The sequence below is a fragment of the Caretta caretta genome, chromosome 2 (assembly GCF_965140235.1).
Source record: "Caretta caretta isolate rCarCar2 chromosome 2, rCarCar1.hap1, whole genome shotgun sequence".
Classification (NCBI taxonomy): Eukaryota; Metazoa; Chordata; order Testudines; family Cheloniidae; genus Caretta; species Caretta caretta.
In genome coordinates, this window is record NC_134207.1 from 5,866,027 (window position 1) to 5,874,884 (window position 8,858).

Sequence of the window (8,858 nt, forward strand, 5' to 3'; positions counted from 1 at the left end):
AGGCTGCCTGGGTGACACAAGGGTTTCAGGGCCTGTGCCTGTGTGAGGATCGCCCAGCTGGGATGTTTACGGCTCTGTTCGGGAGAGCATTGCGATCAGCTCAGGTGTCTCGGCTGAGTTCCAGCTAGACCTTTGCGTTCCTTTCCAGCTCGACGCACAGGGACAGCCTTAGGGGAAATGAGGCCATGGGCCAATTTGTATTGTGGCACCCGGATGTCCCACCTTGCCCCCTCCATCGCCCCTGGCCCCCCACCCATTCCCCCATCGCCCCTGGCCCCCACCACCCCCCTATCCATCCCATCATCACTCCTCCCCACTGCCTCCTCTGCCCCCCCCATTCCCCCATCACCCCTGTCCCCCCCACCTCCCTATCCATCCCCCCATCGCTCCTGGCCCCCGCTGCCTCCTCTGGCCCTCCACCCATTCCCCCATCACCCCTGGCCTCCACCACCTCCCTATCCATTCTCCCATCACTCCTGACCCCTGCTGCCTCCTCTGGCCCCCCACCCATTCCCCCATCACCCCTGCCCCCCCATCTCCCTATCCAACCCCCCATCGCTCCTGGCTCCCGCTGCCTCCTCTGGCCCCCCACCCATTCCCCCATCACCCCTGCCCCCCCACCACCTCCCTATCCACCCCCCCCATCGGTCCTGGCCCCTGCTGCCTCCTCTGGCCCTCCACCCATTCCCCCATCACCCCTGCCCCTCCACCACCTCCCTATCCACCCCCCCATCGGTCCTGGCCCCTGCTGCCTCCTTTGGCCCCACACCCATTCCCTCATCACCCTGGGCACCCTCTGCCTCCCCATCCATTCCCCCCATCACCCTGGTCTCCACTGCCTCCCCAGGCCACCCAACCATCGCCCCATTGCCCCTGGCTTCTGCTGCCTCCCCCAGGTTCTCAACCATCCCCCCATCCCTCCAAGCCCGTGCTGTTTCTCTATCCATCCCCCATCGGCCCTGGATCATGCTGCTTCCCATGACCCCTCACCCATTCCCCCTGGTCCCCACTGCCTCCCCGGGCTGCCCACCTTCCCCACCGCCGCCGAACCCCACTGCCTTCCCCCCATTTCCCCAAGCTCCTTTCCATGGCCTCACACCCCACCCCACCCTGCTCCTTGACTTTTGACCACGGCACCCCCCTGACCACAACACCCACCCGTGAGGCTGGCCCTGTCGACGCAGAACATAGGGTCTGCAGTTTCTCATTGATGGGTGTGGTGACTGGAGAATGCGATGGCCCGGGTGGGTGATTCAGCCTGAGACAAGGTGAACCTCAGGTTCATACTGTGATTCACAGGCCAGATGGGACCATTGTGATCATTCAGCCTGATCCCCTGCATACCACAGGCCAGAGAAATTCTCCCAGCCATCCTTGCATCAAGTCCAACAGCACGTGGTGGGGATAGACAAGTAAAGCTTCACTCTGTCCCAGGGAATAGGCTCCCACAAAGCCTGTAGATGATTCAGGCTGGCTCCTAACAAGGCCTGGTTTGCACCGAGTTCAGTATAAGATGGCCAGTTTTCAGAGCGGAAAGAAGTAAATATCAGGGTCCCCCAGGAGCCTGTACTGGGACCAGAACTCTTCAACATATTCATAAATGATCTGGAAAAAGGGGTAAACAGTGAGGTGGCAAAGTTTGCAGATGATACAAAATTACTCAAGATAGTTAAGTCCAAGGCAGACTTCTAAGAGTTACAAAGGGATCTCTCAAAACTGGGTGACTGGGCAAGAAAATGGCAGATGAAATTCAGTGCTGGTAAGGGCAAAGTAATGCACATTGGAAAACATAATCCCAACAAGACATACAAAATGATGGGGTCTAAATTAGCTCTTGCCACTCTAAAAAGAGAACTTGGAGTCACTGTAGATAGTTCTCTGAAAACATCTACTCAATGTGCAGCAGCAGTCAAAAAAGGAAACAGAATATAAGGACCCAGTAGGAAAGGGATAGATAATAAGACAGAAAATATCGTAATGCCTCTATGTAAATCCATGGTACACCCACACCTTGAATACTGTGTGCAGTTGTGGTTGCCCATCTCTAAAAAGAGATATTAGAAATGAAAAAAATACAGAGAAGGGCAACAAAAATGATTAGGGGTATGGAACAGCTTCTGCATGAGGAGAGATTATAAAGACTGGGACTGTTCAGCGTGGAAAAGAGAGGACTGAGGGGGGATATGAGAGGGGTTGATAAAATCATGGCTGGTGTAGAGACAGTGACTAAGAGAATGTTATATACCCCGTCACATAACACTAGAAGTAGGGGTCATCCAATGAAATTAATGGGCAGCAGGTTTAAAACTAACAGAAGGAAGTATTTCTTCATACACTGCACAGTCAACCTGTGGGACTCATCGCTAGGGGATGTTGTGAAGGCCAAAAGTATAACTGGGTTCAGAAAAGAATTAGAGAGATTCACCGAAGATAGGTCCATCCATGGCTATTAGCCAAGATGGTCAGGGACACAACACCATGCTCTGGATGTCCCTAAGACTGACTGGCAGAAGCTGGAAGTGGATGACAGGGGATGGATCACTTGATGATTGCTTTGTTCTGTTCATTCTCTTTGAAGCATCTGCCTTTGGCCACTGAGGGAAGACAGGATACTGGGCTGGATGGACCATTGGGCTGACCTGGTATGGCCATTCTTATGAGATGGTTTCTGGGGATTCCAGTAGCCCACATGCTCCCTCCCCCACAATATTTAGGGGCAGATTCCCTCCTATCTTTTTGGGGCAGGCAGCAGGCTTGCTCCCCACACTGGCCATCTCTAGGGGGTACCTGTAAAGGCCCGCTGCCCGCTACATCCTTAAAGAGCTTCAGGGGAGTGGGTGACCTGTTTCCTTCCCACCCGCCTTCAGCAGCGGTGAAGCAGCACTGGGTGCGTCCACACAGTGCGTGGCGGCCCGTGGCAGCAAGTCTCAGGCTTGCGGTACAGCGTTAAGGATAACTGGGGGCTATCCCCAAAGGACGCTGGGGCTCAGGCCAGAACTCAGGCTCTGAAGTCTAGGGAGGTGGGTGGATTTCAGAGCCCGAGCTCCACCTGAACGTCCACGTAGCCGCTTTTAGCACCGTAGTGTGAGCCCCGCAAGCCTGTTGACCCGGCCTCTGTGACTGCTGTGGGCGATACAGAGGTCTGCCTTTCCCCGGGCCCTAGAGTTCAGCTGTAAGGGAAACACAAGGGTAGTGTCTCTCTCGTCTGAAGCATGCAGAAGCAGATACCAGGTAAAGTGAGCTTGGGCATTCTCCTAGATTTGGCGGTGAGGGAGCTGGAAGTTTGACGCAGCTCATTGCAGAGGTGCGGGCCTGCTGTGTGAGGTCCTCCTAGTGGTCAGGGAGACTAGGCTATGGCATTGGGGTGCGGTTTGGGCATTGTCCTTCATTGGAGTACACCGAGCAGAGGGGAATGTGAAAGATGCGGCTTCCCCAGAGGCTGAACTTCCGTGATTCACAAGCTGATTACAGTTACCTTAATTAAAAACACACAGTTTGAGAAATGTCACTAACCCACCTCTACCGTAAACCACTAAGAACATAAGAATGACCATACTGGGTCAGACCAAAGATCCATCCAGTCCAGTATCCTGTCTGCCGACAGTGGCCAATGCCAGGTGCCCCAGAGGGAGTGAACTTAACAGGTAATGATCAAGTGATCTCTCTCCTGCCATCCTTCTCCACCCTCTGACAAACAGAGGCCAGGGACACCGTTCCTTACCCATCCTGGCTAATAGCCGTTAATGGAGTTAGCCTCCATGAATTTATCCAGTTCTCTTTTAAACCCTGTTATAGTCCGAGCCTTCACAACCTCTTCAGGCAAGGAGTTCCACAGGTTGACTGTGCACTGAGTGAAGAAGAACTTCCTTTTATTTGTTTTAAACCTGCTGCCCATTAATTTCATTTGGTGGCTCCTCGTTCTTATATTATGGGAACAAGTAAATAACTTTTCCTTATTCACTTTCTCCACACCACTCATGATTTTATAGACATCTATCATGTCCCCCCTTAGTCTCCTCTTTTCCAAGCTGAAAAGTCCCAGCCTCTTTAATCTCTCCTCATATGGGACCCATTCCAAACCCCTAATCATTTTAGTTGCCCTTTTCTGAACTTTTTCTAATGCCGGTATATCTTTTTTGAGATGAGGGGACCACATCTGTACGTAGTATTCAAGGTGTGGGCGTACCATGGATTTATATGAGGACAATAAGAGATTCTCTGTCTTATTCTCTATCCCTTTCTTAATGATTCCTAACATCCTGTTTGCTTTTTGACTGCCCCTGCACACTGCGTGGATGTCTTCAGGGAAGTATCCACGATGACTCCAAGTTGTTTCTCCTGATTAGTTGTAGCTAAATTAGCCCCCATCATATTGTATGTATAATTGGGGTTATTTTTTCCAATGTGCATTACTTTACATTTATCCACATTAAATTTCATTTGCCATTTTGTTGCCCAATCACTTAGTTTTGTGAGATCCTTTTTGAAGTTCAGTCTGCTTTGATCTTAGCTATCTTGAGCAGTTTAGTATCATCTGCAAACTTTGCCACCTCACTGTTTACTCCTTTCTCCAGATCATTTATGAATAAGTTGAATAGGATTGGTCCTAGGACTGACCCTTGGGGAACACCACTAGTTACCCCTCTCCATTCTGAAAATTTACCTTTTATTCCTACCCTTTGTTCCCTGTCTTTTAACCAGTTCTCAATCCATGAAAGGATCTTCCCTCTTATCTCATGATAACTTAATTTACCTAAGAGCCTTTGGTGAGGGACCTTGTCAAAGGCTTTCTGGAAATCTAAGTACACTATGTCCACTGGATCCCCCTTATCCACGTTTGTTGACCCCCTCAAAGAACTCTAATAGATTAGTAAGATATGATCTCCCTTTACAGAAACCGTGTTGACTTTTGCACAACACTTTATGTCCCTCTACGTGTCTGACAATTTTATTCTTTACTATTGTTTCAACTAATTTGCCTGGTACTGACGTTCGACTTACCGGTCTGTAATTGCCAGGATCACCTCTAGAGCCCTTCTTACATATTGGCGTTACATTAGCTATCTTCCAGTCACTGGGTACAGTAGCTGATTTAAAGGACAGGTTACAAACCATAGTTAATAGTTCCGCAGTTTCACATTTGAGTTCTTTCAGAACTCTTGGGTGAATGCCATCTGGTCCCGGTGACTTGTTACTGTTAAGTTTCTCAATTAATTCCAAAACCTCCTCTAGCGACACTTCAATCTGTGACAATTCCTCAGATCTGTCCCCTACAAAAGACAGCTCAGGTTTGGGAATCTCCAGCTTTGTGAACATCCCCAAGTCCGTGAATTTCCATGAACGGCTCTGCCATTTTGCCACTGGTGTTGAGGCAAATGGTCTCAGTCCAAAGACAGCAAAGAGTGCATGTACTGTAAGGGTTCGGCGCAGGATCTGGGGATCTGCTTTTTTCCCCTCTTCTCTCCGATCTGTGAAGAAGGCCTGAGAGGGTTGGTGGTTTGTTTGTATTTAAGCATTGGTTGCCACTGCTTGCATTTACATTTAGGCATGTCATGCCTTTCCCTCCCTGTTTTTGCTGGAAGCCCCTTTATGGGTGTAAAGGGAAAGAAAAGATCAGTGATCCTTGAGTGCTCACAACCTAACTGAAGGGTTGAATCTTTAACCAAGCCTTCCTTTCTCCGAAATGTTCATTAGACATCGGAGTTAAATGCAAGCCACAAAAGGAAACAGAGCCAAACAAAAGGGCCTTGTCGTCACTACAAAATTACCATATATTATAGCTCAGGCTCACGTCTTCCCAGGGTGCCCAGAAAGGACAGACAAGTTCTCTCACAATACACTGCAAAAGTAGGGAAGCTTATTGTACAGCTACAAGCCATGTCACGTGTCCTCAGAAGTCTGCACAACCCACCAGGTGGTAGAATGCCAGTGTGGACCCAGGGCATTATGACAACGGGTCTGTTATTCTGTAGTGTGGCCAGGACCCTTCGCGACAGGGTAAATATGACCGAAGTAACTCCAGGGTAGATCACTCAAATTAACACAGTCATGAAATTGTACTAAAAAAAACCCTGTTCCTCTCTCAATTGTTCCACCTTCATTCTCTTGACTTTTGTGATGACAAGTTCTCTGAAGACTCTTCCAGGGCAGACAAGATTTTAACTTCTAATAAAAAGAATAAGCATAGGGGAAAAATGAAACTCTTTTGGGGGGCAAAATCTATTCCAGCCTCCTTTATTGATCATAAAGAGCCAAAAAAAAAAAAAATGGCAGGAGCCCATTTTTAAAATCAAATTCTATTGCAGGTCACCTTTAAATCAACTGCTGATTTAAATCTTTAAACCTTTAAATCAGTTGCCCCCCACCCACTAAAAGGCGACTTCCTGGAAATACTTAGAGTGCAAACAAACCCCCATCAGCTTCAGAGCTCTGAGCTGAGTGCCCAGCGAGAAGGCAGGCTGGGAGATGCCTGTCCATACTCTAATTCTCTCTCCAGTCCTACAACCTAAGCCGTGGCTGACTAGTACTGGGGCAGAAGAACATCTAGGAACTACAGGAGGTAGTAGGGTCCCACTGGGCTCAGCCCCAGGGCTCAGAGACCAGCCAGGAGCCCACTGGGCTCAGCCCCAGGGCTCAGAGACCAGCAGGGGCCCACTGGGCTCAGCCCCAGGGCTTAGAGACCAGCTGGGGGCCCACTGGGCTCAGCCTAACTGAAACCTCTGCTGACCAACCACCTATGTATCATAGAATCATAGAATATCAGGGTTGGAAGGGACCTCAGGTGGTCATCTAGTCCAACCCCCTGCTCAAAGCAGGACCAATCCCCAATTTTTGCCCCAGATCCCTAAATGGCCCCCTCAAGGATTGAACTCATAACCCTGGGTTTAGCTTCCAGCAGCTCCGATTGGCCTGGAGCAGCGAACCGCGGCCATTGGGAGCCGCGATCGGCCGAACCTGCGAACGCGGCAGATAAACAAACCAGCCAGGCCCGCAAGGGGCTGTCCCTGCACAAGAGCTGGAACAAGTTTGGGAACCACTGATCTGAGTGCATAGAGTTAGGTTTTTAGAACTCAGCAATGTCTGCTTCCAATGAGACATAAGAACATAAGAATGGATGTCGTCCAGCTAGCCCAGTATCTTGTCTTCTGACAGTGGCTGGTGCCAGATGTATCAGAGGAAATGAATAGAACAGGGCAATTTATTGAGTGATCCATCCCCTGTTGTCCAGTGCCAGCTCCTGGTAATCAGAGGCAGCACCCAGAGCATGGGGTTGCATTCCTGACCCTCTTGGGTACTAGCCACTGAATCATTTTGTAGGTCTCATTGGGATTACATTATTCATTGTGCATTACTTTGCATTTATCAATACTGAATTTCATCTGCCATTTTCATGCCCAGTCACCCCGTTTTGTGAGATCCCTTTGTAACTCTTCTGAATCAGCTTTGGATTTAAGTATCTTGAGTAATTGTATATAGTCTATTAATTGTATATAGTTATAGTCCATGAAACCTTATGCCCAAATAAATTTGTTAGTCTCCAAGGTGCCACAAGTACTCACTGTTGTTTTTGCTGATTCGGCTACCCCCCTGAAACCTGTATATAGTCTGCAAACTTTGCCACCTCACCGTTTACCCCTTTTTCCAGATCATTTATGAATATGTTGAACAGCACAGGTCCCAGAACAGATCCTTGGGGGAACCCAAAGTTCACCCCCTTGCATATACCAATTTGCTACTCAATTGCCTGCCTTAACCAGGGTCTTCTAATACAAGCGGATGAGTCGCTGGGACCCCCTCATCACACCTACGTAACGAGGCTAACCTTGCTCCTAAATGCAGTCACAATCCTCTGAGCTAGCTGCCTGTGTACTCTGGTAGGTGTGGGCAGGCAAACAGGTTGTGTCAGAGAGGATGGACTCCTATGCCAGAGATAGCCTTGAGCCGCTCCCTATGGAGGAAGTTGCCACTTAAACTCAGAGGGATGTTAGATAGTAGAAAGAAAAGGAGGATCTGTGGCACCTTAGAGACTAACCAATTTATGTGAGCATAAGCTGTAGCTCACGAAAGCTTATGCTCAGATAAATTGGTTAGTCTCTAAGGTGCCACAAGTACTCCTTTTCTTTTTGCGAATACAGACTAACACGGCTGCTACTCTGAAACCTTAGATAGTAGAGAGTCTTAAACATGTGAGGGAAGGAGAGAGCCACCAGGGCCTGAATGGGGACTCCCAGGCAGCAAGGAGGTGGCATGGATATGCTTGAGAGGTAGGGGAAATTCCCATTATTCCCGGGAGGGAGGGAGGAATCTAGGTGGGTTCTCCCATGGGCTATTCTGCATAGGGCCCCAGAAATCCCAGGGCCAGTCCTGAGAGGAGGAAATATTGTGATGATCCTAGACAGGATCCCCTCTCCGCTCCTGAGTGACATTGAGAACATCTCCCTGAGGCAGAGTCAGTCCAGACAAGTCTCTTTATCTTCCCTGCTCTGGATTCTGTTGATTTTCTACCACTGGCTTCCCCCCTGGAGCTCGCCTATGGTATTGGGTGTGCGCATGCATGTCTCAGAAATCAAGCAGCTGGGATGGGAAATATGCACTTGCTTGTTTATTCTCTCCACTCTTCCTTGTACAGTGCATAACCCTGGAGCTGCTCCAAGGGAAACACCTCATCAGCCATGCAGCAAAGCTGGTTCTGGTCTCCGCCATCAGACATGTACCAGGGAGTAGCCTGGAGGATACACAGCGAGAGAGAACCAAAGACCAGAAGGGAGGGCGGCTTCAGAGGGTGCTACTACCACTCAGAACGGCAGTCGAGGGGAACAACTGCAAAGGATCCTAACGCTGGGGTAACTCTAGGTGAA